The 21416-nt window shown below is 38.4% G+C and overlaps 1 pseudogene; it reads left to right on the plus strand.

The window, feature by feature from the left end:
- Positions 1 to 20023, plus strand: part of LOC119519049 — an 80316-nt pseudogene extending 60293 nt beyond the window's left edge.
- Positions 20024 to 21416: the final 1393 nt, after the last annotated feature.

The raw sequence follows: 21416 nt of genomic DNA on the forward strand, positions 1-21416 counted from the left end.
TAGTTAATAGAATAAAATAATCTCTTCTGGGAGAATGACACAAGTTCTCCTCATTTTCGTATAAATCTCTCTATGTGTTTGTAGCACCCAATCATTCCATTTGAGGTTCAGATAACCATATTGAAAGTATTTTAATCTACTTTGGTAATACGGTGCTCAATATCTTGACACAAATTGTCCTCTGAACCTGCAGTGAGAGTTCCTTGATGTTGTGGATAATAATGAATCAGCAGTGATTATTGCCCCAACATCTTCAGGAAGAAACCTATGCTTCCTACTTGCATGGAGAAAGTCTTGAAGGAGAGTGATGAAGGGGTAATCATGTATGTTGCATCAACAAAGGTAGAGCCTAAGTGACTGTATGACTATAATTTTCTCTTTTTCCCAAAACTCCTATTTTCAAATATTTCACGTGGCCACCTAGGGGGTCTATTTTACTTTATTTTTTAACCTGCATGTTCTCCTTCCAGTTTCAGAAGCCATGACAATACTTTCCTCAGAACTGCAGTGTGGAAAAAGGCCATCCCATGTTGCCATTAGGTATTCTGTTTGGATTGAGAGAAGCAGCCACACTTTTGTTGGGCTATTTTGCAAGTCCCCAAAGGATCTAACCTTTCCTGAGCAGGGTTTATGGGATGTATCTGAAGTGCTGCTGGGTATTAGCAACTGGCCTGTCTCTCAAAAGAGCTCATTTTGCCATGTTTCTTTTATGTCTAGCACTGCTTGATTTTGAACTTGAAAACAGAAAAAAACTGTCTTTGTCATTTAGGAGACAGTTTGATTTACAGGAAGTTTGCATATTCTCGTTATCAACCCTTTGAATTTAATTTGGTTATTGTTAAGAAAGACGAATTCAGTTTTTGTTTCCATTTTACTGTAGTTTGAGGATTTTCAGTAAGCATTACATGTTAGTCCAGAACACTTTAGTGGATCTAGTGTAGATGAGTAAAAGAAGGGGATTATTTATTTCCTACATTAATAAAAGAACATTTTTTTAGACAGATTGTGTTCTCTAAGGTTTCACTTATCTATATTCTATTCTATGACTAGTGAAACTCTTTCTTTGTCAATCAGGCCTTTGTTAATCAAGTGGCAGCAACTGTCCAGAACCATTTTACCAAACACAGGCCAAATGGTGCATCTCTATGTGGTGTCTTTATAAGAGATTATCATCTTGATGCTTTAAACTGTTAGGTTGGGTATATTAATTTATTTGTTGTCAAGTATTGGAAAAGCTCATATATATATATATATATATATATATATATATATATATATATATATATATTTTTTTTTTTTTTTTTTTTTTTTTTTTGCTAGGAACTCTACATCTTCATAAGGCATTGGGAAATAATTTCCTTGAATTTATGAAAGACAAAATGACTTTGGTGGAAATCATTATCATTACATCCCAAAGAGTGAGAAATGTAACTCATCTTTCCCTGAGGACACTTACATTTTGAATTCCATTTCAATTAAATCATATTTTTTTATGAATGGATTCAGAATGATTTGAAAAACCCAATATGTTATAAAAATTAACAAAAATTCCAATGAGTTTACTTTTTCTTGATAAATGTATATTAGGTTATGCATTGTAGTTTCAGAAATGATGTATAATTGATATTATACTTGGTGTTAGGTAAAATCATAGAAAAATATATATTTTCCTTCTTAGTGAACTCATAGATAGACAATTAAGACTAAACAAAAAGTGAAAACATGATTATAGAACATTGAATTGTAGATTTGGAGATGTGCTACACAAGTTGCCCATTGAGGATGGACTTTCTAACTGGCTGAGGGAAATGAGGTCAAGACAGACTCCAGCTATCAATTCCCCCACATCTGCCTCCATAGTCCACATTGTGGAATGAGATAGGCAGGAATGTAAATGCCTAGCTATTTCAGCTTGATGTGGGACACTCTGGCAGGCAATATGCTCTCCAGAAATCTAAGCTGTGTAGGCCAAGGCTTTGCCAAGCCTGATTTGCAGTTTGATTTCTCCCCCATCCAATCCTGTTTTCTCCCCCTTCTTTCCATAGTTATTAATCCTTAATAAGCATCTTGCATTCCAAACTCCATCACAGGGTCTGATTTTTGAGAATCAAATCTGTGATATGAACTATTTTTGTGTTTATTACTCTGAATGCTTGCTCCTGAGTAAAGGAATTTAAACTTCAAATCTGATACTTTACTTTTATTGACCTGCAAAAATGGAAATGTAATGTGGGGCAACTATTACATCACAATTTTAATGAAACTAAGTCTCAGAAGCAATATCATATCCTAATCATCAATAGTTACATTCAGTGACTCATAAACCTACCTGTTATTGTCTTGTAACTATGCCTGCACATAGTAAGTGCTCAACAATGTTAGCTCACACCAATTTTATTATTTTTAGGCCCATATCACCATGTCTGCCTGCTTTGGAATTCTTCTGCTTTCTCCAATAACAGTGCCATGCGCACCAGGCCATCAACCCAGAGAAACAACACCAAACTTAACCCATCAAATATGACATATCTGATCACCAAAAATGGGTGCAAAGGATCAGATATGTCATATTTGGTGGATAAATTTGGTGTTGTTTCTCTGGGTTGATGGCCAGGTGTTCATGGCACTGTTATGAAGGTCTTGGGTGCATCAGGACACCAGTGTGCTTGGTTAGGGTTCAGTTTAGAGAGACACTTCCTCCTGTAGAGTTTTCTCAGTGTGTCACAATAAGGTTTTGGCTTCATTTTCCTGATGTGGGTATTTTTGAGCAGCCTGAGGAGCTCTTTATGGGACAAATACCTTTCATTGGTGACTACTGTTTTATTAGGAACAGAGTTCATCCAACATGAAATAAGTTCCCCTGGACAGAGATTTCAAAATCCAATCTTTGATATTTAAGGCAAAGAATTTTAGGCTCCAACAATAATGGCCTTATATAAGGTATTTCATCAGTCATGAAACCAACAGAAAACAACATTCAAAATACAATAATTCAAGAAAGATATTCTCCAAAACTGTGTGTGTGTGTGAAACTATAAGTATTAGTGCCCTAATCTAGAGTTATTATTTTACCCTTAGGCCTAAAAGAAAAGGCAAGGAAGCAGTTCTTGAGACCCAAAGGGAGCTTCCTGTGGAGCTGCCCACATGGTGAGGGGCAGTTTCCTTGGTTGAGGGACACAGGCAGCTCGAGGTAACCTTGCAGGAAGGGAGCCAAGGGAATAAAGTTCTCAGCCTCTTTCTCCTTCCTTCCTCTGTCCCAGGACTCTCTATGGGCCAAATACAATGGAACCAGAACACTTGAGAGCCCTTCTGAGGTCATCCTTATGGGTCAGTTTCCCTGGGCAAAGAGAGCAGGATGGAAAACACTGAAGATTTATAGGGAAAAAATAGAAAATATTTAGGAAAGTTATGTAACAATATTAATCATATGTATTCAAAGACACTTAAAACATTGTAATAATATATATTCTTTTGCTCCAAGGAATTTTTGATTTAAAAGGGAAATAAGAGACAAACCTACCTTTAACTTACTTTTTCTGTGTTGTAAATTTGTAGCTACCAAACAGGCTATACTTTGATTTGTTTGATCTTGAATTGTTGCATTTATTTTGCTTAATGTGTGTATATTTTATATCAAAGAACTGAATATTCCTGTTTAAAAAAACAAACAAAATAAGAATATTTGTCTTTGCAATCTAGAACCTTGAATTGTAGGCTAACATCAAATCTCTGAAGTGATATGACATTTGCTATCTCAGTTTTCTCAATTTTATTTAAGGGTAAAACTGAAAGGTTTTGAAGGTTAATGACTGATCTGGCAGAGTCAGGGGAAAGTGCCCATTAGTACAAAGCATCAGGTTAACATGTGGTAAATTGGTATGTTATCTGGTCAGGACAAAGCAAAATGGAGATTGGAAATAGTCTGGTTTCCTTTCTTTCTATTTTTTTTTTTAAATCATGGGCTCTGATAGTATGTCCTTTTCAGTTGTTTGCCAAGAATCCAAATTTAATCTGTTTAGTGAAGTCCACATTTGAGAATCTTCTCCAAATCTAGTTCAATTTGCTCTAATTGGTTAAAAGGCATTCATTCATTTACTAGCATATATTTATGGGCTACTTTCTCAGTGCCAGGCAGAGTGGCAGTGTTGGGAATCCCAGGTGTAAGGCCACAGGGTAACTGAGAAAGAGGAGTTAAAGGAGTAGCCCACAGATGACTATGCCAGTCCACATTGGCACAAACTGTTAAGGGGGAGAGTAGGCTGTCATGACTGTAATAATGGCAAGGTGAGATTAGGGAGGACAACTGTGGAATGGGTGATTGGAAAGTGTTTCTTAAGGGAGTGACATTAAGCTGGACTACACAGGTTAAGTGGATTAACCTGAGTCAGAGAGGGTGAGCCCATTTTAAGCAGAGGTAACAATACATTTGAAAGGTCTTAGTTAAGGGTCATGATTTTCTATTGCCTGAGTTTGCCAATATTCATTTTTGACATTCTGCATTACAGTAACTGAAAAATTATGTCTGAAGATTTCAGACATATGGATCTTATTTTCATTTAACATTTTTAAGTCAAATTTTCAATTGAGAAATTTTTTGTTTATAAGAAGTCCAATGTCTTGGTGGAGACATTGGAGTAGAAATCTGGGAGCAGCTCCTTGCCATGATCTGATATCACTTTTTGGCTCTTTCAGCTACTATAAGTAACCCTGAACATCTCATTAAGTAGGCATTAGGATCCATTTTGGACAGAATGGTTATCTATTTTAAGGCCTTGAGTTTTATTCTTTCTATGTGCTTTCCACAGAGTTTCATAACTTTTGGGTGAGTTTGTTAACTCTTCTCTGCATCTTTAAAAAACATGGTCTTACTAGAGGTGCAGAGCAAAGCCACCCTCCTCTATAAGGGAAAATCAAGAACTCTGCCAGCCAGAACCACAATTTGAGTAGGAAATTTGCTCCTATATCTCAAAAAAACATCCACCAGAAGTGATAGGTTTATGTTCTTTTTTCTTTCTCCTTCACCAAGAAGTAAAAGTAAAATGCTCTAAAGGCATAGCCATGGCCCTGAGATATTCTTTATTTTGCCCCATTTTGAGGAATATGATTAGAAAAATAGCAAAGACTTATTAGTTGAAATCCCCAGATCTTTTTGTCATCAGACTTGATTTTTACCTAGTAATAATAACAATTATGCAAAGACTTCTGTAATGCTTCTTAAATGTCAGGTACTATTCTAAGTGCCTTGCATGTATTAATTTATTTATATGTCCTACAATCCTAATGATTTGGGTACTGTTATTATTTCCATTTGATAATGTGGATAATAATGTGGCTCAACCAAAAGCCATAACTAGATGGTAAGGAGGCTGGGATTCGATCTCAGGTAGTCTGGCTTCAGATTCTATTCTCTTAAGTACAACATATTGGACACGTAACATTTTCTTTATTTAAATTATTTAATTTCATGGTAAGGACTTTCATGTTCTGCCTAAATGGTATTCAGTTTTTTACATATATTTTTGATAGTTGGCTATAATCAATAAAATGGTACTGGAACAACCAGATAATATGATGGAAAAAAGTAAGGTTTCTGAAAGGAATGTTGGCTGTCATGCCAAATTTCACAAAGACTACCTGTAAATAAAGTGATCATATAAAATTAGACTTGGTATGTTTGATATATTCATATGAATTTTTGTCTTTTACTTTAAAATTATTCCAGATCTTACATTTCCATTGATTTGAAAATATTTGCTCTTCATTTTTAGTGCTCTCTGTGGAGAGATACAGTGATCTACAGAAGCATATATGTTCAGTGACAGAGGATGACATTTATTTTGATCATTCCACCCATGTGCTGCTCTAACAGATCATGTAAGTAATGCTTTAGCCATATATTTTCTGAGTAATATAAATTATTAGTATATATCATAACTGAGAAACTGCTAATTGATACTTACCAGAACCTCAGAATAGCTACTCTACAACATTGGTTTTCACCTTAGTTTTGAGAATACCAAGAATGTTCTTCATAGTTTTCATTTGGCTCCTCAATGGTGTCTGGATACACAAAGCTTAAAAACTACTAAAATTTTAACATGAATTTTTGTGTAATTTTCATTTCCCTGAACATTATTTTTGCCCATTTCTCTCCTTCTGTGTGTTTTTGTTCATCTCTCTGACACTAACTCTTCCCTCAGTGCAGCTACAATTTTATGTGGACAACCCCTAGTGCATATGAGAATCTGATCACTAGGAATTAGTTTAAGCTATGAATTGACACTTCTCACTATTTTAACAATTACAACATGAGTGGAGGCTGTAAAAGGATCTCAGGGCATTGGCATGTGAATGGGGGAAGGTCTACTAATTTTTCATGCATATATCTCCTCTTCTCTTCTCCTGTTCCCATGAATGGGTTATTTAAGATCTCGTTGCTGGTAAAAACAATAAAGGCATTAGCCAATAATTTGTCCTTCTAAGATCTGGTGAGTTAGATATATCCTGAATTCTGCTGTCAGATTAATCCTCCCATAAAACATAATTCTGACCTTGCCAAATCTTCGATGTCTCTCTTTTTGTCTTAGTTTGCCAGGGCTGTTATAACAAATATCACAACTTGATTGACTTAAACAACAGGAATTTAGTGACTCAGAGTTTAAGAGGCTAGAAGTCCAATATTAAAGTATTGCAAGATCTGGCTTTCTCTGAAGCCTGTAGTGTTCTGGTGGCAGCTTGCTAGCCATCCTTTTTCACATGGCAATCTCACTCCTCTCTCCTCCATTACCATCTACTATTATCATGTCCAATTTCCTCTGTGTATAAGGTCTCCAATCATATTGAGCTAAGTCCTCTCTGATTCAGTTTGGCCTTAACATCTTCAAAGATAGTATTGAAAATTAGTTCACATCCATAGGACTGGGGATTAGGACTTTATGGAGGGCATGACTCAATCCCAAACACCTTTGGAAATGGAAAAATGCATATCTCCTTAGTGTGGCATCCCGGGTCTTCTATGGCCTGATATTAATCCCCTTTATATTCACATCCTCTTGATGGATCTTTCCTGGAAGCTCTCATGCTTTATATTGTTCCTAGAATATTTCACTACAGATTCCAGATACCAGCTGTCCAGATCCTGTTCATTTCCATGACTCTCCTTTTTTGTTTCCTTTATTAGAGAAGTTGTTGGTTTACAGAATAATCATGCATAAAATACAGGATTCCCAGAAACCACCCTATTATTACTACCTTGCATTGGTGTGGAACATGTTACTATAGATGAAAGCACATTTTAGTAATTATTAACTATAGATCATGGTTTATCATAGGCTTCATTCTTTGTATAGTGCAGTTCCTTCTTTACAATTTTTATTCTGTTAACATATATATAATCTAACATTTCCTCTTTTAACCACATTCAGATATACCTTTTGCTGCTGTTAATTTCATTCAAAATGTTGGGCTACTATCATCACCATTCATTACCAAAACACTTCCGTTATTTCAAATGGGGACCCTGTACCTTTCAAGCCATAACTTCCTATTCATTATATCTTCCCCATCCCCTGGTAACCTATGTTCTAGATTCTGACTCTATGAATTTTTTTCTTGCAATTATTCCAAACCAAAGAGATCATATAATATTTGTCCTTTGATGTCTGGCTTATTTCACACAACATGATGTTTTTTTCTTTTTTCTAGTTGTAAAGTTTTTATTTATCAGTGTTTGCATTCATCCTTGCCATGAACATATATAATACTAAGACAATAGTAAAGAATAATAGTGCATTCTAGATTTTTGAATTATCATTCCAAGTTACTTTCTGATTTGATTCAAATTTTTGTGACTGGAATTGCATAAAAAGAAAATTAGAATATGGCAAACACTAGACTTTCAGCAACAATATTTGTTGCTTATGTATACACAGGAACAGACCAATTAACCTCACTTCACTTTTTACAAATTCAAAACTCAATATACACATTCTACTTCACACTTTGTACTGTTATTCTACATAACATCAACAGTAAGTCTTGTTCAAAACCTGAGTCTCTGCTGAATTTTGTGCTAATGTCCAACACAAAGTATTTCATTTTCCACTATGAATTTTCTGATGTGAAATCAAGTTGCAGATGTTTCTAAATGGATTTTAGGATTTCTCTTTCCTCTGCATATGAAAATTAATGCTAAAGGAATGCGTGATCACTGATTTCATGCCTGCATTCATGACACTGATAAGAGATTTATAAAGTGTAAATTCTCAATTGCCCTACAAGTGTGGGTGTATGAATAAAGAATTTTGTGATTTTTCATAAACAGCATCTCCAGCATGAAGTACTTGGAAATTCCTCAAGATGCTCCTTCATCTGGTAAAGATTTGTCTATCAATAGGAGCAGAGGATGAAGACCCTCCGACTTTCATTAAATGTATGAGTTCTCTCACATTGTATATCATCAGACCTTCTTACTTAATTCTTTGCCACAAAGGTGACATGATATTGATTCTCTCCAGTATGAACTGGCTTACATTGATGTAGAAAGAATGATTTAAAGCTCTACCAGATTGATTATAAATGGTGTTTCCTCAGTGCATGAGTTGTCTGATATGTTTAAAGGATAAGTCAAGGTCTGAAATCCCTTCAATATTCAAATCATTTATGGTATGAGTTCTCTGACATAATCTAAATAAGTGGACACTGGCTGAAGCCTTTCACATATACCATTCATAAGGTTTCACTCAATTCGAGTTCTCTTATGTTGTCTAAATTTATAAAAATAAACTAAGTTTCCCATGTAGATAATATTCTTATGGTATCTTTTCCCTGGATATTTTGTCATGTTTTCTAAAACCAGAAGAGTGGGTGAAGACTTCCTGACATTGATGAGATTCATATGGTTTCTCTCCAGTATCAGTTCTCTCATGTTGTCTCAGATGAACATATTGTGACAGCTTTCCCACACAGAAGACATTCATAGTGTTTCTCTCATGTGTGAGTGTTATCATGCACTCTAAGGCTAGAATAACAGGTGAAAACTTTCTCACATAGATGACACTCATAAGGTTTCTCTCCAGTGAGTTCTCTCATGTCTTTTAAGAGAAGAATAGTGATTTAAGACTTTTCCACATAGATGGCATTCATACCATTTCTCTCCAGTGAGAGTTCCCTCATGTTGTCTCAGGTGATCATATCGAGTGAAGGCTTTCCCACATTGAAGACATCCATATGGTTTCTCATCAGTGTGAGTCCTCTCATGTTCTCTAAGAATAGAACAATATATGAAGACTTTCCCAAATAGATGGCATTCATACAGTTTCTCTCCAGTATGAATTCTCTCATGTCATTTCAGGGAAGAGAGATAGATAAAGGCTTTCCCACACAGAAGACAATCATGTTTCTCTCCATTGTGAGTTCTCTCATGAGCTCTCAGGGAAGAACACTGAGGGAAGGCTTTCCCACAGAGATGCCATTTATATGGTTTCTTTCCAGTGTGAGTTCTCTCATCTTGTCTCAGCTAGAGAAATGACTGATGGCTTTCCCACACAGATTACATTCATAAGGTTTCTCTCCAGTGTGAGTTCTCTCATGTCATCTCAGGTGACCATATAAAGTGAAGGCTTTCCCACATTGAAGACATCTATATGGTTTCTCACCAGTGTGAGTCCTCTCATGTTCTCTAAGATTAGAACAATGGATGAAGACTTTCCCACATGGATGGCATTCATATGGTTTCTCACCAGTATGAGTTCTCTCATGTCATTTCAGGGAAGAGAGACAAGTAAAGACTTTGCCACACAGATGACAATCATGTTTCTTTCCAGTGTGAGTTCTCTCATGTTGTCTCAAGCTAGAGAAATGATAGAAGGCTTTCCACATAGATGACATTCATAAGGTTTCTCTCCAGTGTGAACTCTCTCATGTTCCCTAATGGCATCATATCAAGTGAAGGCTTTCCCACATAGATAGCATTTATATGATTTCTTTCCAGTGTGAATTCTCTTATGCTGTCTCAAGTTAGACAAATGACTGAAGGCTTTCCCACATAGATGGCATTAATAAAGTTTCTCTCTGGTGTGAATTCTCTCATGAGCTCTAAGAGCAGAACATTGAGTGAAGGCTTTATCACATAGATGGCATTCATATGGTTTCTTTCCAATGTGAGTTCTCTAATGTTGTCTCAAGGTAGAGAAATGAGTTAAGGTTTTCTCATTTAGGTGACATTTGTAAGGTTTCTCTCCAGTATGAGGTCTCTCATATATTCTCATTCCAGAATTATGAGTGGAGGCTTTCTCACACAGATGATATTCATAGGGTTTCTCTCCTATGTAAGTTCCATTGTAATGTGTAAGGACAGAGTTCTCAACTAAGGATTTACCAATTAGAAGACAATCATATGATTTACTTCTACTGTGAAAATGATTTTGTGGATTAAAAGATGACTGGTCATCAAGGGGTTTTCCAAATAGATTGCTGAAGTAGGTTTTCTTCCCCTTGTGATTTAACACACGTTGAGAAAAATCTTCTGGCAATTCACTACACATAATTCCATTCTCTTGAGTATTAGGATTTGGCTTCAATGATATGATTGTAAATGTGTCTTCCTGCAGATATGTTGCATGGAGAGCATTTCTTGTTTTATAAAGCCACCTTCACTGCCCGAATTCTGGCTTTGGAAAAATCCAATTCTTTCTTTCATCAGTTTCTCTTGATCAAACTTGGAGGCTACATCAGATTTGCAGATCTGATTTCCCACTGAAAGCAGATGACTGATATTCTCCACCATCACATCTCTGAACAGCATTTTCTGGAATGCATACAGCAGAGCCTACTCTTCCTGGATGAAGTCTATAACTACATCTTTCAAGTTCACTAATTCTAACATTCAGGTGGCCCGAGTATACCCAGAGCCCTGGGTGCCTCCTCTGTGGGTTCCACGTGAGTGAAGCCCTTCCAACATGATGTCTTTAAGGTCCATCTACATTGTCACAGGTATCAGAAATGCATTCCTTTTACAGCAGAATAATATTCCATTATATGTTTATACCATGTTTTTTTTATCATTCACCAGTTGGTGAACACTTGGGTTGCGTCCATCTTTTTGGCAATTGAGAACAATGCTGCTATGAACATCAAATATGTGTTGGTATAAAAATATGTGTTGGAATCCCTGCTTTCACTTCAGTTTTCAGTATAAACCTAGAAATGGTATTGACAGGTCAAATGGTAATTCTCAACTAAACTATGAGGAGCTGCCAAACTGTCATCCACAGCAGCTGTGTGATTTTAAGTTGCCACCAGCAATGAATGCGTGGTCCTCTTTCTCCACATCCTCTCCCACACTTTCATATTCTGATTTTTTTAATCAATTTTGAGTTGATTTTTGTATAAGGCATGAGGCAGGGTCCTTCTTCTTCTTCTTCCTTCTCCTCCTCCTCCTCCTCCTCTTCTTCTTCTTTTCCTCAAAATGAGATAAAGTTTTCCCAGCACCACTTATTGAAGAGACTATTCTTCCCCAATATAGTGGTCTTTGCCCCTTGTCAAAATCAGTGGACCATAAATGAGAAGGTTGATTTATGAACTTTCAGTTTGATTCCATTGGTATATTTGTCTGTACTTGTGCCAGTACCATGCTGTTTTGGATCCTGTGGCTTTCTAATAAGTCTTAATATCAGGAAATGTGAGTCCTTCAGCTTCATTCTTTTTCTAGATGGCATTGGCTATTTAGTGTACCTTACCCACTCATATAAATTTGATGATTAGCAATTCCATTTCTGCAAGGAATGTTGTTGGAATTTGGACTGAAATTGTGTTGATTCTGTATATTGCTTTGAGTTGATTGACATCTTAACAATATTTAACATTTCAATCTATGAATATGGTTTGTCTTTCCATTTATTCAGGTTTTCTTTGATTTCTTTTAGCAATATTTTGCAGTTTTGTGTATACAATTCCTTTACATGCTTGATTAGATTTATTTCAAGATACTTGATTCTTTTAGCTGGTATTATAACAGAATTATTTCTTGATTTCTTATTCTAATTGTTTATTGCTGGTATATGGAAATAATAATGAATATTGGGTGTTGCTCTTGTGTACCACCACTTTGATGAATTCATTTATTAGCTCTAAAAACTTTTCTGTACATAGGATCATGCCATCAGCAAATGTGGTCAGTTTTATTTCTTCCTTACCAATTTGGGTGACATTTATTTCTTTTTCAGTCCGATTTGCTCTGACTAGAATTTCCAGTACAATGTTGAATAACAGTGGTGACAGTGGGCATCCTTGCCTTCTTCCTGATCTTAGAAGGAGAACTCTCAGTATTTTGCCATTGAGTATGATGTTAGCTGTCAGTTTTTCAAACATGCCCTTTATCATGAAGAGGAAGTTTCCTTCTATTCCTAGTTTTCTAATTGCTTTTTTTTTTTATCAAGAAGGGTTCTGTATTTTGTGAAATGAGTTTTCTGCATCAATTGGTATTATCGTGTGATTTTTTCCTTCATTCTGTTAGTGTGCTATATTACATTAATTGATTTTCTGATGGAACCAAATTTTCATACTAGGAATAAATCACACAATCATGGTACATAATTCTTTTAATGTTCTCTGGGGCATGGTTTGCTAGTATTTTGGTGAAGAATTCTGCATCTACATTCATAAGAGATATTGGTTTTTAATTTTCTTGTGGCATCTTTCTCTGGCTTGATAGGAGCATGATATTGGTCTCATAGAATGAATTAGGGAGTGTTCCCTCCTCTTCCTTTTCTTTTGAAAAGTTTCAGTAAAATTGGAGTTAAGTCTTCTTGGAATGTTTGTCAAAGTTCCCCTGTGAAGCCCTCTAGTCCTGGGCTTTTCTTTGTTAGGTGACTTTTGATTAATTTCTTTACTAGTAATTGATTTGTTAAAGTCTTTATTTCTTCTTGAGCCAGTTTAGGTGGTCTGTGTGTTTCTGGAAATTTGTTCATTTCATCTAGGTTATCTAATTTGTTGGTATACGGTTGTTCATAGTAAACACTTAGAGTTCTTTTTATTTTAACAGGGTTGGTAGTAATTTCTCCCTTTTTATGTTGACTTTAGTTATCTGTGTCCTCTTTCTTCTTTGTCAGTCTAGCTAAAGATTACTCAATTTTACTGATCTTTTCATAGCACCAACTTTTGATTTTTTTGATTTTCTATTTGTTGTTGTTATTCTCTATTTCATTTATCTTTGTTCTAAGTTTTGTTATTTCCTTCCTTGTGCATGCTTGGGTTTAGTTTACATTTCCTTTTCTAGTTCTTCTCATTTTGAGATTAAATCTCTGATCTGAAGTCTTTTTTTTTGTTTGGTGTAAGCATTTAAAGCTCTAAGTTTGCCTCCCAAGGTCCTGCTGGTTTAGAGAAGGAACCCCTGGAGTCCAGAAAGTTATTCAGATGTAAAATTTTTTCTTCAGTCTTACAGCAACAAGGATGTTTGAGACAGTCAGTGTCACATATCAAAATCATATCCTCACTCATGATGGTAAGAGGGTAATTTGGTGACTAGAAAGCAGGAAGACAGGAAAAGATTTAAATACTTTAGACTAAACATCATCAGGTTGCAGTTCCCTTCAATTTCTCACCAACTTATCATTACACAGATAAGTATTTTAATTGTCTCAAGGGGGAGATTTGATTTCCAGGAGTCAAAATGATCTTTGCTAAGATTCTGCATTGTTGTCTCTTTGATTTTCAACATGGAAGTAAAATGTTGGTCAGGAGAAACCTGATGAGGAGACTCATGAACCAAGACTAAGTTATATTAATGGCTTTGTTGTTTGATGCAGGTGGACTTAATTGGGGAGAGGGAAAACTGCCTCATGACAGTCTTGGCTGGAATTGGGAAGATGATGCCTTTTACGACACTAGACATCCCAACTCTATTAGCCATCCATTAAATTTTTCTATTTTACCCAGCCAGGGTATTGGTAACTCTCAAATTGTCCTCTTTAGTCCTTTCTCCCTGAAGGGATAAAGGGATAAAGAGCTTGGATTGCAAAACCATGATGGAACTTCATGAACAAAATATGCCCAATCATCACAGAGGAAATTTACCTACAACCTATGGGCCTGACCAAAAGCTGTTTTCCAAGAGTCTCAAGTCTTTTGCTCTATGCTGATTCCTCATAACTAGTCCTGTTCATGTCATTCTTGCTCTGTCTTGTACCTGTATGTGGTTTTTCACCCACCTGGTACTCTTTGGACAGGACTCATGACTTGTGTTGATTCCACATTTGGCTTATATTCTGAATTCTCTTCAAAAGTGTTTCCTCCCTTCTTTGTGCTAACTCACCAGTACTTGACATCTGACTTGAGTGCTGATCTCTCTCTCAGTTTATGCCTCTACTCTACTCCTAGGATTCTGGAGACTAAACTCTCTAGTATTGATAGATGTGTTCTCTATCACAGCCTGTTGGCTGGCATCTCCTGTGAAATGCCCTTTAGGATCCAGAAGATACAGGTGCATTGTGCAAACACTATGCTAAATGCATCATCTTGTTTAAGTCTCACAACAACCCTTGAGAAGTATTTATTGTTTTCTCTATTTCATAAAAAATTTTTGAATTGTTTCTGGCCCTTGTGAATGTTACAAAACAGAGACTTGGAATTCTGTTAAATTCCTCCAAAGAGTGTTGATGTTTTTGTTTTAGCAGGCAATAAACTTGTTAGAATCAAACTTCAGACTCTGTCTTGCCTGTAGTGGGTGGCAGCTCAAATCTCAGTTGAGTTATTTTACCCTGTAGCTGGGCTGTGTGCAGGTCTGCCCATGCATGCATGTTTCAGGGGTCAGCTGGAGACTTGAGTACAGCATACAGAGAAAACCTCTCTTGTTCTCCTTGCTGGGCTTCCCTCTTTACTCTCTGGAGGCTATGGCCACTCTGGGTCTGTCTTCTGATCTTTCATGTCAGAAAGATGGCAGGTTTTCTATCAAAGCTTCAGCTTGTCTGTATCCCACCATGACCATGGGCCACCCTAAGGACAAAGTTAAAGTAACCCTCTGTTGGTCTCTCCTTCCAAGTTTCAGCTCCTCTCTAAAATCTGCCTCCCTTTGTTGGCTCTTCTGAGACTTCAGGCATATTTTACCTCTATTATGCCCAACACATCTGTGATTGATACTACTGTCATCACCTGCCCCCCTTTTTACCAACAAAGCACCCAAGGCACAGAGGGTTAAATACATTTCCAAGGTGAGAAGGATAATAATAGACTTGGTATTCAAAACCAGACAGTCTAACTCCAGAGTACATTTCCTTATCATGCTGTACTGCCTTCATGTGTGTGTGTGTGTGTGAGACAGAGACATAGAAAGAATGTGTTTTGGAGGTACACAAAACACAGTATATTTCTGTAGTGTGGAACCATGAGGACTAATGCACTTACTCCACCCCCATCTGCCCAAATCCTTAGCTGCTGATGGCTCACAGCTTATTCCCTCCCAGCACCTACCCTCTGCTGAAGGAAGCTGTCTCTTTCAAATTCATACCCTCCTTCCACAGGGGCTGAGGGGCAACTCACATCCAATGAAGAGTGGAAGGGGGTGGCATACAAAGACCTGGCCCTCTTTCCTCTGTGGGACAACTCGGCTGCTATGCTTCCCTTTGGAATCAGTTGGGGCCATGATTGCAATTACATCACCTTTTAACTTAAACCTCTGCTTTGTCCTGGGTTCTGCTTGCTTCAGTTCTTCTTCAGTCTGGTTACCAAGGCACATTACAGTAAACTTCCTGCACACTAATCTCTATTTCAAAGCTATGCCTCAGGGAGCTGGAAGGTGGAGAGTGGAAGGGATAGGTGAAAAAGGGAGTTCCATTTAACATATATTTCTATTTTATATGAATTTTGTTTAATGAATATGTTACCTTTTTAATGTCTGTCTCCCCTACTGTGCTGCAAATTCAGTCATAACTTTCATTTTGATGTACACTTTATTGTCCCAGGGTCTAGTGCTCAGTACATGGTAGGCACTCAATAAACATTTGTTGAAGAATGAGTGAATGAATGAATGAATGAAAGCCAATACTGAAATCTGAGTCTATCGAGGCCTGCTCTGAATTCTTTCTTTTCTATCATGCTGCAGAAAACAAAGTATTGGCTCCAGCTCATTCTGCAGGAAAGGAAAGGGGGGAATCCCTATCCAAAAAGTCCAATTTCTCCCCAATGGTGAGGATGCTCCTTGTAGGAGTTGTGCCACTTGGACACACAGAGCTTGATTGTCTCATCCTCTCCTGCCACCATAGCAGTCATATTTGCAGAGAAAGCACAAAGCTCTGAGTTCCTGGTTGGGAACCATGGTGAAGAGTTTCTAGACAGAGCTGGGCTGCTACAAGCTGGAGCCTCCAGGATCAGCCTAGAGGCCTTGGCACACTGACTGGCCACCTCCAGCTGCTGGTGGTAAGTCTGCCCTGTCTCTGTGGGATTCAGGATGAGCTCCTGATGGGGTCTCATTCATCTCGGACCACTTGCCCTGCCCCTTGGGAGCCTGGCCACTGGCCTCTTGAACCTGAATGGGAATCCTTTTTCTTCCTTGCTCTGACCTGAAGGGAATCCAAATCTCTGCCCTCCTGCCTTGTTGCACATTCCCATCCCATACCGTGGACTCCACCTCCCAGTGAGGTGTAGTTAATCACTTTCTCACTGGTTAACTGGACCTGATCTACCAAGAATTGTTGAGTTGCCCACCTGCCTCTCTCACAGACATTCATCCATCAGAACTGTTTGAATGCCACTTAGTTGCTGCTCACAGCCTTCCTGTTTTTCCTTGTGTGTCTGGGACTCTTGCTCTTTGAAATATGATCATATTAATTTTTGCTGAGCCATGCATGATATACCCAAAAATAATACAGATAAACTTTCAGGCCAAAAGCTCTCATAAATGGCAAAAAAAGAGAAAAAATATAGAAAAGATGGATTATTAGGAAAAAAATCCCATGATGCAAATGTATATGGGAGGAAAAAATAAAACAGACAAGAACACAAAAATAGATCTAGAGAAAATGAAGAATCAGCCACCTTTAAGAAATGGAGACAGACCTTTGGGCTCTGCGTTGGGCATGGTGATAGGCTTAAAACACAGCAAAGCCCTGGTGGCAGAACTCATTGAGTTATTCCATTAAATCAGAAGTGCACTTGAGATCAGTATGAGTAGAATAGTTGGTGCTTCAGCAGCACAACACATGGAACCAAAGATAAAAATGCTAATCTGAGAGAGAATCTATAGTCTGAGTCAAGGGTTTTGCCATGACAAAGTATAAGGCAAAACCCTCAAGTAGCTAACTACAGATGAAATCTTCTTTGCTTCATAAATTAAATTCATTCATGCAATGTTAGGAAACTTAGTGATATATATATATAGACATTTTAGGATAATTGCTATTATAAGTCAGGCTAGTGTCTTTTATTACAGCAAGGAGTTGTTTTTACCAATCCAAGCAACGTTATGCATTTTATAACTCTAGAGGTTTCATGGGCTAAAAATCATTGTAAGGTCATTCCCGAGGGAGCTGACGTACAAAGAAAGGCCTCCCTCCAGAATGGGAAGACAGACAAGTTTAGCTGTGGTTGCTACTTTAATCTTATTTAATATTTATATGAATCATTAATATGAAGTGCTAGTCTGGTTGCCACTAAAATCAATATTCTCCAGCTTATGGCCTTCTCTTTTTCTTTCATTTTTGTTTTTTAGTTACTAAAGTAATGCATGATTGTAAAATAGTCAAGCAGAAAAGATGTATGCAGAGTAAAAATGAAATTGTTTTTTCAACACATATGCTGAAGCCAAATTAATTCCCTTCCCTTTCAAGAAATAACCAACATGAACTGGTATGTATTCCACAGATAACTCTTTCCTTAATATATACATCAATATACACACAGAGATTACACATAGCACTGTTAGATTATTTTAAACTTGTAAATAGAGTCACACTATATAATTTTGTCCTCAACTAGCTCTTTCACTTAAGAATATATATGTCTTAAAGGTCTTTTCAAGCCAATATGTATAGATAGACCTAATTCTTTTAAACTATTGCATAATATTCACTCTATAATTTCCCATAGTTTATTATGCTTTTCTCTCATTGCTGGATTTAGATTGTCTCCATTTCTTATAAGAAACATGTTGTCAAATGTACATACACATGCACATATGTGTATGCATGAGTGTATATATAATCTCTATATATGCATATATATATAATCTTTATGCAAATATGTGAGCATTTATGTAAGGTATATTCCATAAAGAGGAGCTAACTGAGCTAAACTGTATGTGCCATTTAAACTTTGAAAGATACTGTCACACCGACCTCCAAAAGTGCTCTGCTAGTTTTTGCTGCCACCAATGGTGCCCTTTTCCCCACACCTTCACCATCATTCAATATCCATCATTTTCATTTCGGCTGATCTGAGAGGCAGAAAATTACATGTCATTGATGATTTCACTTGCATTTCCCCGGTTGGGAGTGAGGTGGATCCAGCCTTATCTTTAGGTATTTTGCATAATGACTCTTCAGTCTAAACCAAATACAGTAAGTGAGAATTGTGCCTAACACAAAATAAAAGAAATTGAGGTCCCAGAAGGAAGCACAGAACCTCATACAACAGGAGCTCTTCACAATGGAAAGGAGCCCCAGATCAGCTTCTTTAGTGAGGCAGTGCTAATGATGTTTACAGAGAGCATGACAAACAGAAACAGCTCTATTTAGCTTGTCACATACTGTGTAGAAAATAGATAAATAGCAAAAGAACCCCCCCCCCCCAGAAAAACCTTTACCCACAGGCATATGGAAAGGAGAAAAAGAAGAAAATTCCCTTCCCTGTAGAGAAACAAGGGTAAGAATCACTTCGGACATCTTATCAGAAACCATGCAAACAAGAAGAGAGTGAAGTGACATTTTTAAAATGTTGAAAGGAAAAAGAAAAGCCATCAACCTGGAATTCTTTATCCAGTTTAGTTAAGCATCAAAATGAAAGAAAGGTACTTTTTCAGAAGAACAAAAATATGGGAAATTTTTTACCAGTACATCACCGTTTCCAGGGCTGCAAAAAGAAGTTCTTTATTAGAAAATGGCAGGCGTCAGACATTCAGATCTACGTAAAGGAAGATCCTCAGAGAAGGAAGACAAGAAGGTACAATAAAATAATTTTTATCTTTTTTTATTCTTTCTTGATCAAGTAATAACAGTTTGTCTAAATAATGGCAACAATGGATTGGGGATTATACGGTATGGAAGAGTGGAATTAATCCCTGCAAGGTTAACAGGCACCGGAGGGAGCCCGGCCGCAGCTGAAGCCGGTCCCGGCGGCGGAGCGGCGGCGGCGGGGTTGGCCTGGGCGGGCCGGCGGCTGGGAACCGAGGCTGGGGACGGGCGGCGGGCGGCCTCGGCCCCTCGCGGTGGTCAGGGAGGCCTGTGCCCCCGCTCCAGGGCAGTCCCGGGGAGGATGCAGCCTGGGACCCCGGGGCGGGGTGGGCGGCGGCCGCTGCAGCGCTAACCCCTCCCCGCGGGGCGCCTGGGGTGGGAGGCGGCGGCGGCGGGAGGCTCCTCCGCGGCTCCTGGGGGAACCAGGCTCTGCCCGCGGCCGCGTCGCTCCCGCTACAGCTGCTCGCGGGACTCGCCAGGCCCTGCCTGCGGGGTCCCGGCTACTCACCCTCTGGTCGCCGCCGGTGTCACCACTGGTGACCCTTCGCCCTGCAGCCGCCGGAGGCTGCACACGTGCCCTCTCCCAGGACACTCCCGCGGAGCTCCGGCGCTTTCGCCAAGGCCGCGGAGACCACGCTGCAAGCCCGGCCGCGGCGAGGTCGGAAGACGGCCTGGGTGCTCCAGATGTAGGAGGTGATCAAGTCCGGGCTGGTGCACGACTTCGCCGCCAGCCTCTCAGACATAGTGCAGGATGTGGACGCCGGCGCCTACAGCGGAGCGATGCGTTGGCATTGCCCATCTTCAAGCAGGAAGATTCCAGGCTCCTACTGGATGGTGAAACTAAACACGCACCCTTTCAGTAGGTGATGCGTGCTGCAACATCACCAGCAATAAAACTGCCTGATGAAACTCGCACTTACTTCAACCAAGGTTAGTCTTACGATGTTTGGATGCTGGATAATCAGAAAATGTTACAGTTCCCAGAAGCCTTTGCTGTCTTTTTACACTGTATGCGGTTTGGAAATGAATGTAAAGACTTACTATGGGCACTTCCCCTTCTGTGCCAGTTTGGCTTTTATTGCCTGAACGTCATGCTGACTTGGGGCAGGGGTTGGGACAGTGCCGCTGCGGAGCCTAATGTGATCTGTCTGTGGAGAGCAGCGCTGTGGTGAGGTAGCACGGTGGTCAGGTCAGAGAGGCACTGCATCTTCCCAGAGGAAAGCATGTCTACAGGTGCACATCTGATACGATCACACCAGATCGGGGAAGATCCAAGCCAGAAAGGTGGGTGTGGAGGAAATTTGATTATCAGGAGTACCTTGGTTAGAGGGTCAGTGTAAATCCTAATAGGTACAAAGACTTCTATGTTTTTGCTTTATCACAGATTTACTGAAAAACTTTCAAGGATTGTAGGAATGAAGCTGAGAGTGCTTCTACCTGCTACCAACTTTGAATCTCTCTGTGCTCAGTGACAGAACTGTGGGTAATATGTGCATCACTAGATAACCATGGTGATGGGTCATCATGGAATTTTGAGAGCTGACACATTCTCCATGTTGTAAGACTGAATGGCTGCCATGTAGAAGGTGTGTTTTTACATGGACTTCTGTGCCTTTTGAGTAAAATTTTGTTTCTAAATTGGAATCCCAGACCCCTATACACCATCTTGTCCCCTCTCTGCTTCATGGCTCCTCACTCTCCATCACTTTCAATTTAATGTCCAAATCCAACCTGGTGTACAAGGTTGACCTTCCCTTTGTCCCAACCACAACTGAATATCCTGGAGGTGTCCCCCACTCAGCATCTCTTGTGATAGCATCAATGGCAGGACTCCAACTGAAAAATAGCCCATTTGAGTCAGTAGGAAAGCTTTATTTAGAACATGTCTTAAAGCATTTGAGCATTTTCATAACCATCCTTGGATTTCCTTTTTTGCTTTTGGATTCAGGAAGTAAATATGAACAAATCTGACACATGGAGATAAGGTTGCTGGTACAAATGCAATTTAAAGTTTGAAAGTGGAAATGAGCAATACATATTATTTCATATATTATAGAAGTTAAATACATAGTTGCTTCTAAACTAATAAATAGCATTTGTAAATATTTGAATTCCCTAAGTGTTTATATAATCAGTAAGTCCTCAATAGATTTTTATTCTTTCACTGGGAAATATATTTTTTATTACTGCATCATAAATTTGACCTGTAAAAACTAAGATTTGGTGTCACCTTGTCTTTGGGCATATATACATAAA

The sequence above is a fragment of the Choloepus didactylus genome, chromosome 22 (genome assembly GCF_015220235.1).
Source record: "Choloepus didactylus isolate mChoDid1 chromosome 22, mChoDid1.pri, whole genome shotgun sequence".
Lineage (NCBI taxonomy): Eukaryota > Metazoa > Chordata > Mammalia > Pilosa > Megalonychidae > Choloepus > Choloepus didactylus.